General features: G+C 45.1%; 1 protein-coding gene across 6 annotated transcripts in view; it reads left to right on the top strand.

Annotated features, from left to right (window-relative positions):
• Positions 1-2,052: 2,052 nt before the first annotated feature.
• Positions 2,053-22,751, top strand: part of PRDM10 (PR/SET domain 10) — a 100,610-nt gene continuing 79,911 nt past the window's right edge. For all 6 annotated transcript variants that reach the window (XR_010581078.2, XR_010581076.2, XM_065529229.2 and 3 more), the window contains exon 1: positions 2,053-2,184. The gene's annotated coding sequence lies outside the window, so the exon portion shown is untranslated. The remainder of the gene's footprint in view (positions 2,185-22,751) is intronic.

Below are 22,751 nucleotides of genomic sequence, written 5' to 3'. Positions count from 1 at the left end.
TCTTTCGGTAGGCAACTGACTTCCATGTCTATAAACCCGGAGAAGAGCTACTAGCGTCTCTCACTAGCTATGTTAAGGTTGGCCTCATCTAAGTCCAGTGCTACCTGTACAGTAGTTTAAGGAAGAAAAAGACACGGCCTAGTCTTTTTTGCTTGCAAAAAAGTGAAGTCGTGAAGTTGCTTACAAGGTAGTTAACTGTCTGAAGTTTCTTGTTGTTGTTTTGTTTTTTAAAGACAGACTTGCTTTGTCACCCAGGTTGTAGTGCAGTGGCACGATCACAGCTCACTGCAGCCTTGACTTCCTGGGCTCAAGCAACCCTCTTGCACAGCCTGCAGGTAACTGGAACCACAGGTGTGTACCGCCATGCCTGGCTAATTTTTTTTTTTTTTTTTGTACAGATAGAGTCTCAGTATGTTGCCTAGGCTGGTCTCGAACTCCTGTGCTCAAGCGATCCACCCGCCTCGGCCTCCCAAAGTTCTGAGATTACAGGCGTGAGCCACCGCACCCTGTCACGAAGTTTAAAAAAAAAAAAAAAAAGCTCTTTTCTTTCCCCGTTGTTTCCAGCTATTTAAATAAACAAAATGGTAGACTAGGCGCGGTGGCTTACATCTGTAATCCCAGCACTCTGGGAGGGCAAGGCAGGAGGATCACTTGAGGTTAGAGTTCAAGACCAGCCTGGCCAACATGGCGAAACCCTATCTGTACTAAAAACACAAAAATTAGCCGGGCGTGGTGGTGCATGCCTGTAATCCCAGCTACTAGGGAGGCTGAGGCAGGAGAATCGCTTGAACTTGGGAGGCGGAGGTTGCAGTGAACCCAGATCTCACCACTGCACTCCAGCCTGGGCGACAGAGCAAGACTCCGTATTAAAAAACAAACAAAACAAAACAGTAAAGAGAATACTATTGAGTTAATTTTAGTTTTTCCCGCTGTGGGTGTTTTCTATTCTCGTCTTTTGCTTAGCTGTCCTGCCTCCCTCTTTTTCTCAGTTAGGCAATAGTTTGGGATTTTTGTAGGTTATATTGTCAGTACTTCTCATTTAAGTTCCAGTGTGCTAAGCAAAGCACTTTACTCGGTAAAGTAAGAGCTCACTTAATCTTCAAAATAACGTAGCAAGGTAGATATCAAGGAAGGGAAAATCGCTCCCTGAAGGTCCGAAGGTCCAAGGTCTCTCTGCCATCTAGCTGCCATGCGTATTGCCTGCCAGTGGGTAGCTGGAGCTGGGTATCTCTCCAAAGTTGGGCTCTTGGCTGCCCTTTGAGAAGGCAATTTTAAGGGACAGCAGGATGTGGAAGCCTGCGGTTAAGGAGTGAGCTGAGTCACTGGGTAACCAGTGTTGAATAATGCTTCTCAATGTTTGAAATGACAATCACTTCCTTTCCAGATTGGCAGAGGGGAAAAAAAGAGGCGCAGTGACAGCGCTGGCAAGGTGCGGTGGGTCAGGGTGATTGGCGGCGCTCGGCCGCTCCCTAGGGGTCCTGAGGGCGAGACCCCGGCAGGCGTTACCCGGCCGCACCGAGCCCAGGAGCCGGGCGGGAGTTCGGTTTTCGCCGGCGCTCCGCGGCCAGGCCGCTTCGGAGGCGACCTGCGGCGGGGCGGGCGGACGCGAGGGTCACCTCACCCCCGCGCGCCTCCCGGGACCCTGGGCCGTCGGCGTCCGAGAGACCCAGGCACCGCTGGACGCTTCCTCCCAGTCGGCAGGCGGGCCGCAGCGGGGGCTTGACCCTGAAGCGAAGAGTCGGGTTTTCTGATTGGCTGAGAGTAGAAACGCAGGCGAGCGCCGCCTGAGACCCGCTCTGCGATTGGGTTTTACATGAACAGCAGAGCACGAAATAAAGAGGCCTTCAGTCATTGGGCCATTGTGTGAATCTCCTTTTGGCTTCTCTGCAGACTGAATAAGCGTCTCGGGATCTTCGTCATGACTCCTAAATCTGGGCCTGTCAGTTCGCCCCAGCATTTCTCGTCTCTAGGCACGGCATGGGGCTTACAGAGTTTAACCAATCATATAACGTCGAGATCAGGTTGCCAGGCAGATTATGCTAATAAGACCCCGCCTTTTATGCTGCTCCCACTCTGCGGCGGGAAGAACCACCTGGAGGTGGCGGGGGGGTTTGATTTCTATCACCCCTAGGGAGAGAGGATCGGGGACCCGCTGATCTTCCAGCTCCCCTCACCCAACGTCGTGTAAGTACCTAAAGGATTAAGGGAACCAGATAAGCCAGGGTCCAGGGTACCCCATAGACTGGGAGGGTGTTTCGTCTTTGCTTAGTCCCACCCAAAATGGCGCCCAGCTCTTTCCGCGTCTCAGAGCCCGGCCGGGGCCAACCGACCGCGGACCCGGGTGGGGGGGGAATTGATGGTGGTGGTGGGGGGGAGAAATCCCGGCGGCACCGCCCGATGGTACAGTCCAGCCGGGGCTGGGACGAGGCACCTCACTCGGGGTGGGGGGTCAAACCATCTGCACCTTCCAAGGGGAAAGGGGCAAAGCCCCCTCCAGCAGGCCCTCCTGGCGCCGCGTTCAGCGCCGGCCTCGGCGCCTCCTCGCCCCTGCCCTCGCCGCGCGCAGCCTCCCCCTGCGACCCCCGAGTGGCTCGCACGCTCCGCCGGCCGCGCGCACCTCTCCTCCCCTGCCCGCGTTGGTTGGGCCGGGACGGCGGTTGGGCGGCCTGCGCGCTCCGGCGGCGGCGGTTGCGCGGGCGCTTCGGGCGCGGCGGGCAGGTCTCAGCCGGCCGGGAGCCGAGCACCGGCGGCCGGGGGCCGGGGGCCAGGGGCTGGGCACCGGGCTGGGGGTGGCTGGTTGCGGGCGCGTGGGGCGGAAGGTCCTGTCCGATGGGGCGCTCAGGTTTATCTGCGGAGGCCGCACCGCCCACCTGCCATCGATGGCTGGGCCCCCGGCCTGCGGTCCCAAGCTGGCGTCCAGGACCCGGGCGGGGGGCCGGCCCGCAGGGGTGTGGGGCGGCCCCTGCGGGTCTGTCCCGTGGCACGGTGTCGGGGCCGGCCGGGCGGAGGCCGGGGCCGGGGTCGCGGCCCTGCCCCAGTCCGTCCGCATCCGGGGTGCAGCGCGGAGGCAGGGCGAGGCCGGTCGGCGCTCGGGAGAGGGCTCACGGTGTGCAGCTCTCCAGCCTCTCGCCAGCTGTTTTTAAGCAGGTTTAGCCGTGCAGCTAGGTGTTGGTACTCTGCTAAGTAAAATGGAATATTCACGGTCTGCCCTCCAGCCACGCGAACGCAGCGCTGTTGAATTTGTGTGCGCTCCTTTAGCCTTGCTTGGTGGATGAGTTGGATTTCAGTGCATTTTCAATCAATGTGCGTGTACACTTAAGCACAAGGAGGGGTGGCTTTGTGCTGTCATCGAGGATTAGAAGTGTGATGAGACGCACCCAGCTCTGCCCTGTGCCCTAAATCTGCTCCTTTGCCGGTTAAAATCTTGCCTGGCTCGTCACCCCAAATTCTCTAAAGTCAACAGTACTTAATCTTTATTAAAAACAGCAGAATCACTCATGACTGTTTTGTGGCCTCTTTTTCTGACCTGTTCTTTGTTTCTCCACCATTGCTGTTAGGCAAGAAGGTGTATTATTACATTGTATTTTTTTGTATCTTCCTACCCATTTCAGCGCCACAATAGCTTCCACTTTGATGAGCATTACTTATTTGTTGCTCTAGAATAGAGAAAACAAGATTTTTTTTTTTTTTTTTTAAATTAGGATTGGTTGGGGGCAAAGCAGCGTTTAAACAGTGTTTATTCAATATGGGGTTTTTAGAAAGTAACTTTGCTAGGTTTATTTATTTAGGAGACAGGTTTTCTGGTTGCCCAGGCTGGAGTGCAGTGGCGCGATCTTGGCTCACTGCAGACACGACCTCCTGGGCTCAAGGTCCTGGTTCAGCCTCCCTAGTAACTGGGACTACAGGCAGGCACCACCACGCCTGGCTGATTTTTCTACTTTTTGTGGAAACGGGGTTTCATCATGTTGCCCAAGATGGTTTCGAACTCCTGAACCCAAGCAATCCTACCGCCGCAGCATCCCTGAGTGCTGGGATTGCAGGCGTGAGCCCCCGTGCTCGGTCTTTAGGTTTCCTTTTATAATAAATTGAGGTGAAATTGACAGAGAATGAACCATTTAAAAGTGAACACGGGCGCTTAGTGGAAGGTTTACATTTTTTGTTTGTTTTGGATCAAGACAAATGTCTTGTGCCTTCTCCTGCCCCGTAAGCTCCCACTGTTTGCTGTGCTGTTACTTGTTTTTCAAGGCAAGATTGTTCTGCTTTTTCAAAGAAGCCATTTTTAGTTTTTCTAATGTTTTGTAGGATGCTCCACCACATATTAATGTGTGCATCATATATTGTATATCTGAATGTAATTGAGTATATATTTTAGAAAAGGCAAGGTTCCTGTCTTCAAGGGGCGCTCCGAATGGTTTTTACTTAGAGGTTATGGACGTATAAAGGGTAGCACAATTCAAAATAATCCCAGCTTGATTGGCACTACCTCAGTTTCTACTTGCCTGTTTTTCCTTCTAGTTTAAAGAATAATGTGTGATAATTGCAGAAAACATAAAATTTAAGCCGGGTGCAGTGGCTCATGCCTGTAATCCCAGCACTTTGGGAGGCCGAGGCGGGGAGATCACCTGAGGTCCAGGAGTTCGAGACTAGCCTGGCCAACATGGTGAAAGCCCGTCTCTACTAAAAATACAAAAATTAGACGGACATGGTGGCAGGCGCCTGTAATCCCAGCTAGCTACTGGGGAGGCTGAGGCGGGAGAATCACTTGAACCAGGGAGGCGGAGTTTGCAGTGAGCTGAGATCAGGCCATTGCACTCCAGCCTGGGCAACAAGAGTGAAACTCTGTCTCGAAAAAAAAAAAAAAAAAATTCAGAAGCAGAGTGAAAAAAAACAAAACCCATAATTACCCAGAGATAATCCTTCCTCATACTTTGGTGTATTTCAAGTTAGTTTTCTGTGTGTGTGTGTATAAAATGTTTGTACAAACGACATAATCTTGCTTTAGTATCTAGTTTTTAAAACAAAACGTAAATAGGTGTCTAAAGACTTTGCTGATGATTTGGCACTTTCATTACTTCCATTATTTGAAGGGGGTATCATGAAGTCCGCTGAACTAAAAGAATTATAATATTTTGATTTCTTGTAACTTTTTAAAAGCATAATCTAATTGATAGGGATAGGTTTCTGGGTAACAAACATAATTCATCAAAGGGCTGAGAACTACTGAGCTGTAATTTTGGTTTCCTCAATTTTTCATTTTAAGCACTGGTAAACACCTGGTAACCGCGTAATTATATCTGGTAAAAAGAAACTGTTAAACATCCTGTTGTTGCGGTGTTTGAGTTGTTCAGTTTGTTTTAAACTTGAACGCTGATGTACTTTGACCTATTGCCACTAAAATACATAGTCTTCTCCCATCACACCCCACCCCAGATAGTGTAGCCACACCCAGTCCAGCAATTTGTTTTTCACAAGCAGAATTTATTGTCTACTATTTTAACTTATCATAGGTACTTGAATAGATCAACGAAGCAGAATTTGGTCTGGTGTCTAGAAAGAGCCAGTCGGTTAAAAAGAAACATTTGCTACAACCAATTCTTTGGAGAATGATCTCACTCAAATTCTCCTGGTGGATGGGGTAGAGGCAGGAGGGTGAGAGGGGAGCTTTTTGTGACTTATTTTGGCCCACATTGGTGACACTTATCTCTTCCCTGTTCTAGCATTAAACTGTTTGCATGGTTTAGTTGAATCACTGCTTAAGAATATCTGGCCTCTTTTCTATTAATGTTATAACACAGTTGGGTGTGGTGGCTCACACCTGTAATCCCAGTACTCTGGGAGGCCAAGGCAGGCAGATTGCTTGAGTCCAGGAGTTCGAGAACAGTCTGGCCAACAGAGCAAAACTCTACCTCTACTAAAAACAAAAAAGTTAGCCAAGGTGTGGTGGCCCACAGCTATAGTCTCAGCTACTCAGGAGGATGAGGTGGGAGAATCACCTGAGCCCAGGAAGTCGTGGCTGCAGTGAGCCGAGATCGTGCCACTGCACTCCAGCCTGGGCAACCAGAGTGAGACCCTGTCTCAAAAAAAAAAAAAAAAAGTCATTACCCATTTCAAGACTTGTGTGGAGCACTCTGGACATTTCTGTCCACCTTCCAAAATTTTTCTGTGCCTTTCCATTGACCATCCTTATGTAGATTTTAAATTTCTGTTGTAGAAAGCACCTGAAGGTAGGCTCTTCTGTAACTTGAAACAGTTTAGGGAATGGGGAGGGGGTGAGGAAGTGGAGTGGAAAGAGGGAAGGTTTGGGTAACCCTAAGTACAGTTAAGCAAGACTAGTTAAAATGTGGTGAAAACAATTATAAAATCAATAGTGCACAATATTTTTAGAACCTTAGATTGCTAAAAGGTTACTGTCTGGTAATATAGTCTGTTATTGTTTACTCTTCATTTTTTAAACTCTCCTTTATTGCAAACATGAGAATATTGGAGACAAATGCTCCTCCCCCTCCCCTTTTTTTTTTAAACCCACGTCCTTCACTTTCACTGATGGTAAAGTTGTACTCCACAGCTTCTTTCCTGCTGTGATTTCTAGAAATCAGATCCCTTAGACCTGTGTTGTCCTGTCCAGTAGCCATCTGTGGCTTTGAGCACTTGAAATATGGCTAGTGCTGTGAAGTGTGAAATATGTACACTCAGATTTTGAGATTTAGTAGAAAAGAATAAAATCTTTCGATTTATAAAATATTGATTAAATGTTGAAATGACAATATGTTGGATAGACTGGGTAAAATACAATATACTATTATAATTAATTTCACCTGTTTCTACTTTTAAACCATGTATATACTAGAACATTTTAAATTATGTATGTGGCTTGCATATTTCTTTGAACAGTGCAGCCTTGGTCAGCTGGGGGGAGGGTATTCCCAGATGGCATTAAGATGGTATTGTTTTTTGGTTTCTATAATTTGAATGAATAGATACTGCTAATATGTAGATGTCTGTTTTTTTAGTGCTTATGATAGCTCTCACAAAAGCATGATTATTATTTTGAAGAATATCTTAATCTCAAAACCACTTCCAGATAATTGAGTTAACTGTTACTGAATTAATGTGTTCAATGGATCATTTGAACTTAAAATAATAAAATGACATCAGTAAGCACATAATCCATTAAAAAAAAGTTGAACTAAGCATAATCAGCTAAATTTTTCCAAACTTGGTGTGTTACTTATACATTGATTTTTATAATTTACCATTTTTCAGATGTTTAAGAGAAACCTGAAATTGGAAACATTGAGTATATATTTTTTTCTCCTGTGATTTAGAAAAAAACCACAATACTTTGATTCTAAAGGTGGAAGAAACCGTTTGGACCAGCTCCTGAAAGAACTGTCTTTTTTTTTTTTTCTTTTCTTTTTTGAGACAGGCCCTCATTCGGTCACCCATGCTGGAGTGCGGTGGCACCATCATAGCTCACTGCAGCCTTGACCTCCCAGGCTCAAGTGATCCTCCCACCTTGGCCTCCTGAGTAGCTGGGAGTACAGGTGTGCACCGCCATGCCTGGCCAATTTTTGTGTTTTTTGTAGAGACAGACTCTTGCCACGTTGCCCAGGCTGGTCTGGAACTCCTGTGGCTCAAGCGATCCACCCATCTCTGCCTCCCAAAGTGCAGGGATTACCGGTGTGAGCCACTGCACCCAGCCGGGAGAATTGTCCTTTTAAATACAGTTGGAGAAACATAACCTACACATAAAATCCCTATTTTTTTACTTCCATGTTTGCAAACGTTGACAGTTTTGCCCTAACCTGCCTTTGTGGATCCCTCTCCCTGTACTACGCTGTACGGGGGTTTGCTGGGGCGTAGTACTCACAGCGTGGCCTCGGGCAAAGAGGTTCGCTGCTGTGCTCGGCTTGCTGGCTGTGATCTTGGGCAAGTTACTTCTGTAAGCCTTGGTTTGCTTATCAAATCTTTCAACTAGTTTCTTAATTATTACTAGGGATAATAACAGTCATCAACCTCATAGACTCTGAGTAAGGATGCCTGTTGATCACTCACCACAGTTGTACAAATGGCTCAATAACAAAGCACACAGTTCTAAATGGTTCAAAAATTGTTTATCTCTTTTGGAACCCCCACTTCAGCCAAACTGGTCCTCCCACTGTTCCTTAAATATTCGGGATTTTCTCTCTGTGCTGTCATGCCTTCGTTTCCCAAGTGGAATGTTTCTTCCTCTCTGCTCTCCTTCCTCTCCTCTCCTAGTTCTGCCCGCCAGAATCCTGTCCATCCTTCTCGAGCAGTGACTGCAAAACTGTTTTTAAAGGACCGGGTAGTAAATGTTTTTGGCTTTGTGGGCCATATGGTCTCTGTCGAAACAGTTCCCCTCTGCTGTGGCATCTGAAAGCATGGCTGTGTTCCAAGAACTATTTTGGACCTTAAATTTCAATTAATATAACTTTCCTGTGTCAGGAAATATTATTCTTCTTTTGAGACTTTTCAAATATTTTAAAATGTAACAACCATTCTTAGCTCACAGGCTGCACAAAAACATGTCTGCTGCCTGCGGGCTGTGGCTCGCCATCCCCTGTACCAGAGCAAGCTGAACCCACACCGCCCTTGTTGAAGTGTCGAGACCATCTCTTTTGAAAGTAATCTTTTTTGTCTCTGAAGGTCCTGCAGGATTTTGTACTGCTTTATAGTAACAGTAACATTTATTCAGTGCTTACGTTGTATTGTACTCCAATTATTTGTGCTTATTTCTTGCTTCCCAGATTTTAAATTTCTGGAAGCTACAGGTGATTTTTAGCCCCCTCATATAGAATGCAGTATAAAGGAGTGCCTTTTACTTACTGGATTCTAAAATGTTTTGAGGGATAACTGAGTGAATTAAAATACTTGAAGTTGTTTGTAAAGTTTTCCTCCCTTTTTTTTTTGGCTTTTTTTCTTTTTCTTTTTTTTGTTTTTGAGACAGAGGCCCGCTATGTTACCCAGGCTGGAGTGCAGTGGCGTGATCTCGGCTCACGGCAACTTCTGCCTCCTGGATTCCAGCGATTCTCCTGCCTCAGCCTCCCAAGTAGCTGGGATTACAGGAGCCTACCACCACACCTGGCTAATTTTTGTATTTTTAGTAGTGACGGGGTTTCACCATGTTGGCCAGGCTGATCTTGAACTCCTGACCTCAGCTGATCTGCCTGCCTCAGCCTCCCAAAGTGCTGGAGTTACAGGCATACGCTACCGCCCCCGCCCCCTCCCCCCCTTTTTTGTCAAGATTCTTATTTTTGTATGCAAATTCTACTATTTTCTTAGAATTGCTTGAAGATTTTGAGGTAAATTTATTGGGGGTTATTTTCAGTCTTTCCACAAACCATGATTACAGGCAGTCTTAATAGAATGTCCTTCTAATAGGGACTAGCTGTCACTCCTGTAACTAATTATTGCTCTTTATTTGACTTTTTAACTGTCCTCTCCAAGACACTTGTTTACATTTAGTCCTTAACACAGACTATTGACAGAACCGTGTCCACTTTTGCAAAGGAGAGAAAGTAGGTAGAGGGTCAGGGAGTTAAGCAAGTATGAGAGAGGGGTCAGAGCGCATGGGAGTAAAGGGTCTGGATCCTCAGCCCCAGGCAGGGGCATGTATATTAATAAGGTTTCAGTCTCTTCCATCATGTATTCATTTTCTCCTTCATTCTTTTTCTCTTGAAGTTGATGAATTGAAAATTATGCTGGACTGTGTAAGTACTTCATCACTTGGTAAATATAAGGACCCATGCATGGTAATGTTTGGACACCACTTTATGTGACATGCAAGTTCTCTCAAGTACTGTGGAAGTGAGATACTACATTACTACAAAACAGTAATTCTAGAATTAAAATGAAATTGTGTCATAGTAATTGGACTTTGATGAACTTTGTTTCATTTAAACATTTTAAGAAAATTTATGTTGGCTGGATGCAGTGGCTTACGCCTGTAATTCCAGCACTTTGGGAGGCCGAGGCGGGCGGATCACGAGGTCAGGAGATCGAGACCATCCTGGCTAACGCGGTGAAACCCCTCTCTACTGAAAATACAAAAAAAAAAAAAAATTTAGCCGGGTGTGGTGGAGGGCGCCTGTGGTCCCAGCTATTCGAGAGGCTGAGGCAGGAGAATGGCGTGAACCCGGGAGGTGGAGATTGCAGTGAGCTGAGATTGCGCCACTGCACTCCAGCCTGGGCATCAGAGTGAGACTCTGTCTCAAAAAAAGAGAAAGTTTATGTTAACTTTTTAATATTTTTTAATTTTTTTTAGAGATAGTGTCTCACTGTGTTGCCCAGGCTAGTCTCCAACTCCTGGGTTCAAGCCACCCTCCCGTCTCAGCCAACCAAGTAGCTGGGGTTACAGGTGCAAACCACCCTCACCAGTTTATATTCTTTTTTTTCTCTTTCTTTTTTTTTTTTTTTTTGAGGCAGAGTTGTGCTTTGTCACCCAGGCTTGAGTGCAGTGGTGCGATCTTGGCTTACTGCAACCTCTGCCTTCTGGGTTCAAGCAATTCTCCCTGCCCCAGCCTCCTGAGTAGCTGGGATTATAGGCGCCCACCACCACGCCCAGCTAATTTTTGTATTTTTTTAGTAGAGACGGGGTTTTACTATGTTGGCCAGGCTGGTCTTGAACTCCTGACCTCAGGTCTCGAGACCAGGCTGGTCTCGAACTCCTGACCACCCACCTTGGCCTCCCAAAGTGCTGGGATTACAGGTGTGAGCCACTGCACCCAGCCCCAGTTTATTTTGATACTTACATATACTTATCCCAAGCTCTAGGTATCTCACCAAAAAATTATGTCATACGTCATTTAAAAAATATTTTTCAGATTCATGATTTTAAATAGTTATAAACTATGACAGATATAGAAAATTCTAAAACTTTATTGAGTGGCTTTAAATAAAACCTAAATAAATAAAGAGCACAATGGCTCAAGGAGTGGAAGATTCAATATTGTAAATGTGTCAATTTTCGGGAAACTGATTTATAGATCTAATGTAATCCCACATTTAAAAAAGTTAAGACAAGCTGATTCTAAAACATTTGCTAAGGCCCAAGAAAAGGCAAAACACTTTTGAAAAAGAAAAGTTAGGAAAACTTCTCTATCTCAAGAAGAGATATAATAATTAAGATAGTGTTGGGCCAGGCGCGGTGGCTCATGCCTGTAATCCTAGCACTTTGGGAGGCCGAGGCGGGCCAATCACAAGGTCAGGAGATCAAGACCATCCTGGCTAACACAGTGAAACCCCATCTCTACTAAAAATACAAAAAATTAGCCGGGCGTGGTGGGGGGGCGCCTGTAGTCCTAGCTATTCGGGAGGCTGAGGCAGGAGAATGGCCTGAACCCGCGAGGCAGAGCTTGCAGTAAGCCGAGATTGCACTGCTGCACTCCAGCCTGGGCGACAGAGCGAGATTCCGTCTCAAAAACAAAAACAAAAACAAAAGATAGTGTAATATTGGCATTGGATAGGCTAATAATGATAGACCAATAGAACAGCATATGGAGTCCAGACACAGTATCCTGCATAGCCAGACACTTGATTTGTGACCTGGAGGCATGGCAGAAAGGCAGGCAAAACAGTAACACTTTTAGAATTAACACAGGAGAAGATACTCATGACCTCAGTATAGTGGAGCATTTCTTAAACAAGATGCTACAGGCACTAATAGATAGAATAATGGGCAAAAGTCTTGAACAGGCACTTCAGAAAAGGAAAAATCCAAATGTCTAATAAACATGAAAAGGTGTTCAACCATGTTGATAATCAAGGAAATGCAAATTTCAGCCACAGTGCCAGAATACTGTACACCTCAATTAAAGTGGGATGTTGAACAGTAGGGACTTTTTTTTTTTTTTTTTTTTTTTTTTTTTGTTGAGACAGAGTCTCGCTCTGTCACCCAGGTTGGAGTGCAGTGGCCGGATCTCAGCTCACTGCAAGCTCCGCCTCCCGGGTTCACGCCATTCTCCTGCCTCAGCCTCCCGAGTAGCTGGGACTACAGGCGCCTGCCACCTCGCCCGGCTAAGTTTTTGTATTTTTAGTAGAGACGGGGTTTCACTGTGTTACCCAGGATGGTCTCGATCTCCTGACCTCGTGATCCGCCCGTCTCGGCCTCCCAAAGTGCTGGGATTACAGGCTTGAGCCACCGCGCCCGGCCAAACAGTAGGGACTTTCATAGATGACTGGTACAGATATAAATTCGTATGACTAGTTTGGAAACAGTATTATCAAGAAAGTTCAAAACATGCATACTCTAATGCCCATCAGTTCCAGTATTAGAGAAACGCATATGCCTGAGAGAACTAGAAAAAGTATTTGGAGTAATTTATTTTCATGATACTGATTCAGTTAATATTTCAGGACTGCTGTGTCGTGTTCTGAACACACAGGTAGCTTTGTTTCTGGAACAATGGTGAATAAATGTTATTTATGTTTTCCTTCTCTGCTGAATGTTTAAATATTCCATCCAATGTCTTCTTCAATTCCTAAAACAATGCTGGAAACAGAATAGCATTTAATAAGTATTCTTGTGTTTTAAAAAAGTATTTGAATTTTTACAATGGGAGCCCTTCATCATGGCTTTGTAGTTACCTCAACTCTGGCCGCTGAGTAGTTCACTCGATTAAATTTGTTTGTGGGTGTAGTGAATTACAACGTTCTTTGGTTCCCTTGAGATCAAGTCTAACCTGGTGATTGCGTCATCTGGTGGGAGAGCAAGGCTACAACAGCAGGTGGAAACCATGCTCGGGTCCTGACCACTTTGCCCAGGTTGAAAGCTGTTGTGGCAAAGAGGAGAAAGAGCTTCAAGCTTTGTAGTAAAAGAAACCTGGGCTTAAATTCTACTTGTCAGCACTGTGACCTTGGAGAAGTAATCATTCTTGGTTGTGGTGAGGGTTAATTGAGATCAGGTATTTAAAGGATGTCTGACAGTGCCTGGTACGGGATAGGTGCTCCGTAAATGCCTGTAGCTGTAATTATTACTGTTCCACTAGCTGTTTACTTAAGTAGCATTGAATTTCCACAGAATGCATTTCGAATCAGGTGGACTATGATTAGTCTGATTTTTAAAATAAAGAGCTGCATCTGTTAAAGGATTCTAATTTTGTGGTCTGTGATTCCTTCAGGGAATTTGCAAATGAAGCTAACATGTTGTAGGAACACCTGAGTGAAATGGTCTGGTTAAGTGTTTACAAAGAATAGTTATGGCTAAGATTTCTAAACAGGAATGCTTCTATTTTGTGTCTCTTGTGGAAGAAAATGCTAATCACATAGTTTTTATTTTTGTATTTTTATTTTTTTTTGAGACAGAGTCTTACTCTGTCACCCAGGCTGGAGTGCAATGGCGTGATCTTGACTCACCGCAACCTCTGCCTCCTGGGTTCAAGCGATTCTCTGATTCTCCTGTCTCAGCTCCCCGAGTAGCTGGGATTACAGGTGCGTGCGCCACCAGGCTGGTTACTTTTTTTTTTGAGATGGAGTCTTGCTCTGTCACTAGGCTGGAGTGCAGTGGTGCGATATCGGATCACTGCAACCTCCACCTCCCAGGTTCAAGCAATTCTCCTGCCTCAGCTTCCCGAGTAGCCGGATTACAGGCACGGGCCACCACACCCAGCTGATTTTTGTATTTTTAGCAGAGATGGGGTTTCACTATATTGGCCAGGCTGGTCTCAAACTCCGACCTCAGGTGATCTGCCTGCCTAGGTCTCCCAAAGTGTTGGGATTACAGGTGGGAGATACTGCGTCCAGCTGCTAATCACATAGTTTTAAAATTTTATCAGTTTTAAGTTGAACTTTACATATGTTGTGGTGAAATACATCAGTTAAGAGAGAATCCAAGCCTGCAGTTAAGAATGATCTATTCCCGAAACAATTGTTTAATAATGAAAATGTATTAAAATGTCTTTTAATCGAGAATAAGTCTTTTCTGGATGAGACACCTTCATGATCTAAAACAGCCTGTGGCCCTCACAATTTAAATAATTATTAACATTTGCATTACACTCTATACTATTGAGCTATATTGTAAAAGACATTATCCCACTTTATGTTAGCAGTGAGCCTGTGATTTGCTTGCCTTCAAATCCTTTTTCCACTTCAAGAAATGCCTCAGCTAGCGGAAGGCGACTTTGAATCCTAGACCAGCGAACATAGTCCTACGGTGGTGGTTTGATTAAGATGGAGGAGGTTGAAATTTGGTAGCTTGTAGGTCTTTATTGTATGCCAGTGAGACAGAGTTTTTATGAAGGCAGTAAAATGTCAATATGTTGTCTATCTGAGCTCACTGTCTTTAATAAAATACTTATTTTTCTACCATCTGTGTTTCATATTTAAAGGTATGAGAATTTGAAAATGAAAAAAAGTGGGGAACCGGGCATAGTGGCTCATGCCTGTAAATCCCAGCACTTTGGGAGGCTGAAGTGGGAGGATCACTTTGAGGCCAGGAGTTAGAGACCAGCCTAGGCAACATAGCTAGACCCCCGTCCCTACAAAATAATAATAATAAAAACAGGTGAGGACGCCATTAACATGTTTACAGGGGTGTGAATTGGATGTAAAGGGAATTACTTCAAACCAGTACGGTATCAATTTGCTTTTTTTTTTTTTTTTCCTGGAGACAAAGTCTCACTTTGCCGGCCAGGCTGGAGTGCAGTGGCGCCATCTCTGCTCACTGCGACTTCTACCTCCCAGGTTCGAGTGATTCTTGTGCCTCACCCTCCCGAATAGCTGGGATTACAGGCGTGCACCACCACGGCTGGCTAATTTTTGGTATTTTTAATACAGATGGGGTTTCACCATATTGCTGAGGCTGGTCTCGAACTCCTGATGTCAGGTGATCTACCTGCCTCAGCCTTCCGAGATGCTGGGAATACAGGCATGAGCCACCGTGCCTGGCCTGAGTTTTCTTCTTAATCTTGTGTCTGAGTCATGGTTCAGTCTATTTGAACTAAAGACTGTATGTTTCAGGAGTTGTAGAGTGAACGAGTAGTTACACTGTTTTATATTACATATTGTAGTGTTAAATTATGAAAATTACTCTCTAGGATGATTTTCCTCTAAGCAATTTTAATACGTTAAAAAGTTTTCCCTAGTTAAAACATGTTAAAGCACACGTGTTTATTGAGGAAACAGCCTACTACTTAAGATTGTGCCTCTATACATTAACCAGGAGTTTATCCTAACAACTTGGGTTTGTGATTTGTTGAGTCATAGGTACCAACCAGAACCATCTGTAAGGAAAGCTTTTCAGGCCGCGTAAGACCCACCTGAAAGTCTCCTACTTAATTACTGCACTGGCTAATTCAACAAAAGAGCTTGAGATATGGGGGCCAAATAGTGTTGGGTGCGTGGGTGAAACAGGGTCTTACATTGTATCTGTACCCCCCACCAGCTGTCTTGTGACTGAATACTGCTGTTCAGAAGGGAGCTGGAGGATGTGTGCTTGAAGCTTTCTAAATTCATTATTCATAGCTGAGAAACATGCATGCTCAATGATTTTTTTTTTTACCTCCCAGAGACAGGGTCTTGCTGTTGCCCAGGTTGGAGTGCAGTGGCATGATCACGGCTCACTGTAACCTGGAACTCCTGGGCTTAAAGCGATCATCCTGCCTCAGCCTCCCAAAGTGCTGGGATTACAGATGTGAGCCACTGTGCGGGCCTGGAATTTGTCTCTCACCTAGCTTTCTATGTTATTCTGGTACAACCAGTTCATGAAGTGTGGGAACTGTAGACCAATTGAATAAAGTTTAAATTATCCTACTTCCTCTGTGGTCTTGTATAACCCCATCCTTACTACTTTTTGAGGCTTGTCTCTCCCATAGTTACTGGTACCTAAGCATCCCCTCAATTTCTCTTGCCTCTGGAACTTTCTAGAAAGTTTGCATTGACTTAACCACTCATCTTTTTTTTTTTTCTTCTAAGAACAGCTTTATTGAAATACAATTTACATACTGTGCAATTCACTTATTTAAAGTGTACATGGTTCAGCCAAGTGCAGTGGTTCACGGCTGTAATCCCAGCACTTTGGGAGGCCGAGGCAGGTGAATCGCTTGAACCCAGGAGTTTGAGACCAGCCTGGGTAACATGGCGAAACCCCATCTCTACCCAGAATACAAAAATTGCCAGTCTCATAACCTGGTCTCAAATAAATAAATAGATAAAAATTTAAAAATACAGTGTACAATTCAATGGCTTTAATACATGCAAAGAGTTGTGCAGCTGTCACTCACCACAATCAATTTTAGAACACTTTTATAACCTCCAAAAGAAACCCTGAACCATTTAGCTGTCACCATTAATTCTTCTATCTCCTCCTAAGCCCTAGGCAACCACTGTTTATTTTTTGTGTCTGTTAATTTGCTTGTTCTGCAAATTAATATTTCATATAATATTTTACATAAATGGAATTGTTCAATGTGTATTTTTTTGTGACTAGCTTCTTTCACTTAGCATAATGTTTTCAGGGTTCATCCATGTTGTAGCATGTTCCAGTTCTTCATTCCTTTTTATGGTCAAATAATATTCCATTAAATGGATATACCACATTTTGTTTATTTATCAGTTGATGGGTATTTGGATCATTTCCATTTTTTAGCTATTACGAATAATGCAACGGTGAGCATTCATGTACAAGTCTTTTAGGGACATACACTTTTATTTCTCTTGGGTTTATTACACCTTGATGAGGAATTGCTGAGTCATTTGGTGTGTCTATGTTTAGCCTTCTGTGGAATTGCTGGGCTGTTTTCCATATTGGCAGCAGTGTTTTACATTCTCACCAGTAGTGTATGAGGGTTCCAGTTTCTCCTCATCCTTACCCACACTGGTTATTACCTGTTGCCCTATCAGAATTTTGAATGAAATTGAAAAGATGAAAATGCACTACAAAAATAAGCATAATAGAATATAGAGTATCATTAATAAAGGCAGTTTTGTGTGGTTTGTTGACATGGCATGAAGACTGTTGTCTTTATTGTTTGGAGCTCGCTAAACAATAAAGGATATAGATTAATATTTTGCTGAAATTGAGGCCATAAAAGTATTACTCTGAAGCTACAGTATGCTTCAGAATTTTTCTTAGTTGGGCAAACCTTTCCTGTTAGTGGAGAGTTTATGATCTGTGTGATTTGAATTTCAGGTTCATTTTGCCTACACAATAGCAGACAAGAATCTGAGGTGCTTATTTTCATTTGGCTCTTCTCATTCCTTTTAACCCTGGGAATGAACATGAATTGATGGGAGAATTAGTAAGTATATGTTAATAAATACAAAAACGACAACAATGAGCATTTTTGAGTGTTCCTGTGGGCCAGGTGTGGGTTTTCATTTGCAGTGTATTTCATTTATTTCATAGTTCTACCTTAGGGAACTGGAACCATTGGTCCTGCTGTAACCATGCTATAGATGAAGTCATGATGGCTTGAGAAGTAACTTCACTCACCCGGGTCATGGAGCTGTAGCTGGCAGCCGAGGAGCCTCAATCCAGGCCCCTGACCCTAGAGATCTGTGGTCCTCCACTCAAAGTCACGCAGCAGGCTTGGCGTGGTGCCTCACACAGTTTGGGAGACCTAGGCAGGTGGATCGCTTGAGCCCAGGAGTTCGAGACCAGCCCGGCCAACATGGCAAAATCCCGTTTCTACTAAAAATACAAAAAAATTAGCCAGGCATGGTGTTGCATGCCTGTGGTCCCAGCTACTCGTGTTTCTGAGGTTCGGTTGCTTGAACCTGGGAGGCAGGGGTTGAAAGTGAACCAAGATTGTGTCACTGCACTCCAGCCTGGGTGACAGAGTGAAACCCTGTCTCAAAAAAAAACCCAAAGCAAACCAAATTCACGCAGCAGCGCTAGAAGTGGGGAGGAAGAAGTTTGGTCAGTAGCAGGCTGCTAGAAGATCACGTTAAGGCACCAGCTATGACATAAGGACTTGCCACAGCCCACTACACAAGGGAGCACTACATGTGATTTCCAACCATTCTTGTTGCCATCCTAAGCCTCTGTCCCCTCTATTAACTAATATGGGTTGGAGGCACAGGGTGAGGAGATCTACCTTCTTGTCCTAGAACCACACACCCCAGACTCTGCCATGCCACCATGAGCCTGCTATTAGCCACCGTGAACCCAGCACCTCTGTGTACACTAAGAACGGAAGCATTGGGACTAATCTTGCAGCATTGGTGTGGGAGGGCCACAGCTCATGAATATGAAAATATTCAGAGACTATATATGAACCTCAAGATCTGTACCTTGGGTTTTAAGAATTGGACTTATTAAATAATTTCTTTTATTACTATATATATATATATATATATATTTTTTTTTTTTTTTTTTTTTTTTTTTAAAGACAGGGTTTGGCTCTGTCCCCCAGGCTGGAGTGCAGTGGCACAATCTCGGCTCACTGCAAACTGCCTCCCAGGCTCAAGTGATCCTCTCACCTCAGCCTCCTGAGTAGCTGGAACTACAGATGCATGCCACCACACATGGCTAATTTTTTGTAGAGACAAGGTTTTGCCCCATTGACCAGGCTGGTCTCAAACTCCTGAGCTCAAGCAGTCCTCCCGCTTTGGCCTCCCAAAGTGCTGGGGTTACAGGCATGAGCCACCGAGCCCTGTCCAATACCATATTTGGCTTATAGCATATTCTTTGCATTCACAAAGACTGGTTTTGATTTTGTGTGGCTTGGGAGCAGTCGATCTCCATATGCCTTGCCAGTTGTATTGTACTAGATCATGTCATCTGGCAATTGCATTTCCCCCCGTAGTGTTGTTTTTTCTTTTCAGCTCATTAAAATCCAGTTATAAACATTGAGATATATATACATATCTATATATATGTATGTATACATACACACACCTGCTATCTTAGCTGTGGAAGCAGTTAAATACCATTATTTTTAATGGCAGTACTCTTTTGTTTATGAGAGTTCATCCTAAGAGGGTTTTGGGAAGTAACAAATTACCTTCTAAGCAGAAGACTGCACTATATTCCTTCCAGATGGCCTCCTGGGCCAGTCATGGCTCCAGGTGCTGGGGACACTCCCTCATCAGCTCCAGTGAGGTGATGCTGCTGCAGCAGCCTTCCAGTGGAAGACAGGTGGTGCACACACACTGAACTTGCCTAACTGATGGTAAATGCTTTGCAGAGTATTACAGCAGAATCCCATGAGAAAGGATGATCAGAAAAGCCTACTGAGGAGGTAGCATTGACCCTGAGATCTGGATAATGAGGAGGAGGTAGGTGGTGGACAGTGGCGGAGAAAGCATTCCCACAGAGGAGACGGCTGTTGCCACTTTAAAGGCTGGGCAAGCAGAAGGAGAGTATGAAGCCAAAAACAAGAAGGAGGACCCAAGAGAGAACCCAGCAGCGCGACCTGTGGAGGTCAAGCCACCAGAAGAGGTTGCGGAGGCGTTGCCCGGGAGATGGGAGGAAAATCGGGAAGGCGTAGTATCGGGAATGAAGGGAAGAGATTTGCAGACGGTGTGAGTGCCATGTGAGGACAGGGAGGATGAGAGCTGTGGGGAGTGCTGGATTTTGCAGTAGACGCTCTAGAATGTGCCATCTCAGGGAGTCGTGGGGATGGAAGCCCAAGTGGGGTGGGCCGAGGCCGAGGCAGGGAGGGGACAGTGAGGCCGTGGGGCTGGACTGCAGGCCACGCTGCAGAGTCTCAGTGTGTGTGGGGAAGAGCAGAGAGATGGCAGGTAGGTGAGCAGGAACACGGGCTCAAGGGAAGGTTTTGTGTAATACAAAGATTTTGTTGAAATATAAGTCTAGATAAGTGCACACTTTTTTATTCTAATAAAGATAGATTCTAGCACTTGCTAGCTGGTGCGCAGAGAAGGCCCGGAGGGCCCCAGAAGGCCTGGTGCCAGCCACCCAGGGGAAAGGCCGCCTCCACTGGGCCAGTGTGGTGAGGACAGGGTGCTGACGTGGGAGCTGAGGGAATACCTGCCTGAGGGGCTCTCTTTTCCCGGGGGAGTGTGAGGCATCAGCTGGAGTCGGGATGGTGGTGGGGAAGCCTAAGGGGAAAGAGGTGGGAAAGGAGTAGTCCTTTTTGGAGACAAGAATCCAAAGTTAATTCCAAGGCAGAATAGGGTGGGAGCCAATGTTGAGTGCTCCTTTGAGATCAGTGGCCCTGAATTTAAAGGGAGACCTGGCAGCATCCACGTAGGGTTCCCTCCAGTGTGGGTATGGCACAGAGTCAGTGAGAGGAAAGTGGTCACGGGAGGGTCACATAACGGCGGACTTCGGAATCTGTTTCAATAACAATGTTTATGTTGCTTTCCTCTAGGCTACCTTGAGGAGTATGTTCTTCCTATAGTTTAGTCTAGTGCCATACTCAGGAAGTGGGAACGAAGGTCTCTTCAGTTTCACTTCTTTCAGTTAGTCTATTCCATCCTAAACCTTCTCCTCTCCTGTATACACTAAGCTAACTGGAAAAATTAGCTCACTAGGAATGAACAATTACAGTGTAATATTTTGTCAAAATAAAAATAAATTTTTAGATCAGGCGTGGGGGCTCATGCTTGTAATCCCAGCCCTTTGGGAGGCAGAGGCAGGTGGATCACCAGAGGTCAGGAGTTTGAGACCAGTCTGGCCAATAAGGCGAAACCTCTTCCCTACTAAAAATACAAAAACTTAGCCAGGTGGGGTGGTGGGCATCTGTAATCCCAGCTACTCAGGAGGCTGAGGCAGGAGAATCACTTGAGCCCAGGAGGCGGAGTGCAGTGAGCTGAGATTGGACCACTGCACTCCAGTCTGTGTGTACACACACACACGTACACACACACATTTTTTTGAGACAAGGTCTTGCTCTGTTGCTCAGGGTGAGTGCAGTGGCACCATCACAGCTCACTGCAACCTTGACCTCTCAGGCTTAAGCAATCCTCCTACCTCAGCCTCCGGAGTAGCTGGGATCACAGGCACCTGTCACCACACCCAGCTAAATTTTTGTATTTTTTGTAGAGACGGGGTTTCGTTATCTTGCCCAGTCTGGTTTCGAACTCCTAAGCTCAAGTGATCCACCAGCCTCGGCCTCTAAAAGTGTTGGAATTATAACTGTAAGCCACTGCGCCTGGCCATATTTTATAATTTTTTTATGAGGATAAAAAAAATTTCCATCAGGGGAATATTTATTTATTAATTATACTTTTTTTGAGATGGAGTTTAGCTTTTGTTGCCTAGGCTAGAGTGCAATGGTGCAATCTCGGCTCACTGCAACCTTTGCCTCCCAGGTTCAAGCAATTCTCTTGGCTCGGCCTTCTGAGTAGCTGGGATTACAGGCACCCGCCGCCATGCCTGGCTAATTTTTTTTTTTTTTTTTTTTTTTTTTTTGAGACGGAGTCTCGCTCTGTCGCCCAGGCTGGAGTACAGTGGCCATATCTCAGCTCACTGCAAGCTCCACCTCCTGGGTTTACGCCATTCTCCTGCCTCAGCCTCCCGAGTAGCTGGGACTACAGGCGCCCGCCACCTCGCCCGGCTAGTTTTTTGTATTTTTTTTAGTAGAGATGGGGTTTCACCGTGTTAGCCAGGATGGTCTCGATCTCCTGACCTCGTGATCCACCCGTCTCGGCCTCCCAAAGTGCTGGGATTACAGGCTTGAGCCACCGCGCCCGGCCGCCTGGCTAATTTTTGTATTTTTAGTAGAGATGGAGTTTTGCCATGTTGACCAGACTGGTCTTGAACTCCTGACCTCAAGTGATCCACCCACCTCGGCCTCCCAAAGTGCTGGGACTGCAGTCGTGAGCCACTGCGCCTGGCCCATCAGGGGAATATTTAAATAAATGATTGGCATATCTATCACGTTGAAAGCAATAAGATTACTGCAGATACTTTCAGTATCTGAAAAGGTGTCACAGCTTACTGTTAAGTTAAAGTATATTTCTGTATATAAGATAATGGAAAAAAAAGTATGGTTACATTTCTCCATGAGTACATTTGTGTATAAAGACAGCTAGTTTATGTGTGTTGTGTTTATACATGATAGATCAGTGGAAAGACAGACACTAAAACGTCAGCCATGGCAATATCTAGGGAATGGGTTGGGGTGGGAGAGAGGGTAACTTTTACTGTTTATTTCAAATAATTCTGTACTGTCAGAATTTTTCCCCGATTCACTGTTTGTTTGTTTGTTTGTTTTTAGCATACTTACAGGTATGTACAACCATCATCACAAACAATTTTGATACATTTTCATCACCTGAAAAAGAAACAGCATAGCCTGGCCACGGTGGCTCACGCCTGTAATTCTAGCACTTTGGGAGGCCCAGGCAGGCGGATCACCTGAGGTCAGGAGTTCGAGACCAGCCTGACCAACATGGTGAAACCCTGTCTGCACTGAAAATACAAAATTAGCTGGGTGTGGTGGTGCATGCCTGTAATCCCAGCTACTCAGGAGGCTGAGGCAGGACAATCACTCGAACCTGGGTGGCGGAGGTTGCAGTGAGCCAAGATTGCGCTACTGCACTTCAGCCTGGGCAACAAGAGTGAAACTCTGTCTCAAAAAAAAAAAAAAAAAAAAAGAAAAAGAAAAATAAATGTCATACCCTTTAGCTGTCTCTCCATCTTCCCATCCTCTCCTGGCCCTAAGAAATCACTAATCTACTTCCTGTCTTTATAGATTTCCCTGGTTTGGACTTTAAAAATATAGTATGTGGTCTTTTATGACTGGCTTCTTTCACTTAGCATAATGTTTCAAAGTTCAGTTATGTTGTAGCATGGATCAATACTTTGTTCCTTTGTTGTGGTC

Source organism: Macaca fascicularis, chromosome 14, assembly GCF_037993035.2.
Source record: "Macaca fascicularis isolate 582-1 chromosome 14, T2T-MFA8v1.1".
Lineage (NCBI taxonomy): Eukaryota > Metazoa > Chordata > Mammalia > Primates > Cercopithecidae > Macaca > Macaca fascicularis.
This window is presented reverse-complemented; position numbering and strand designations above follow the sequence as displayed.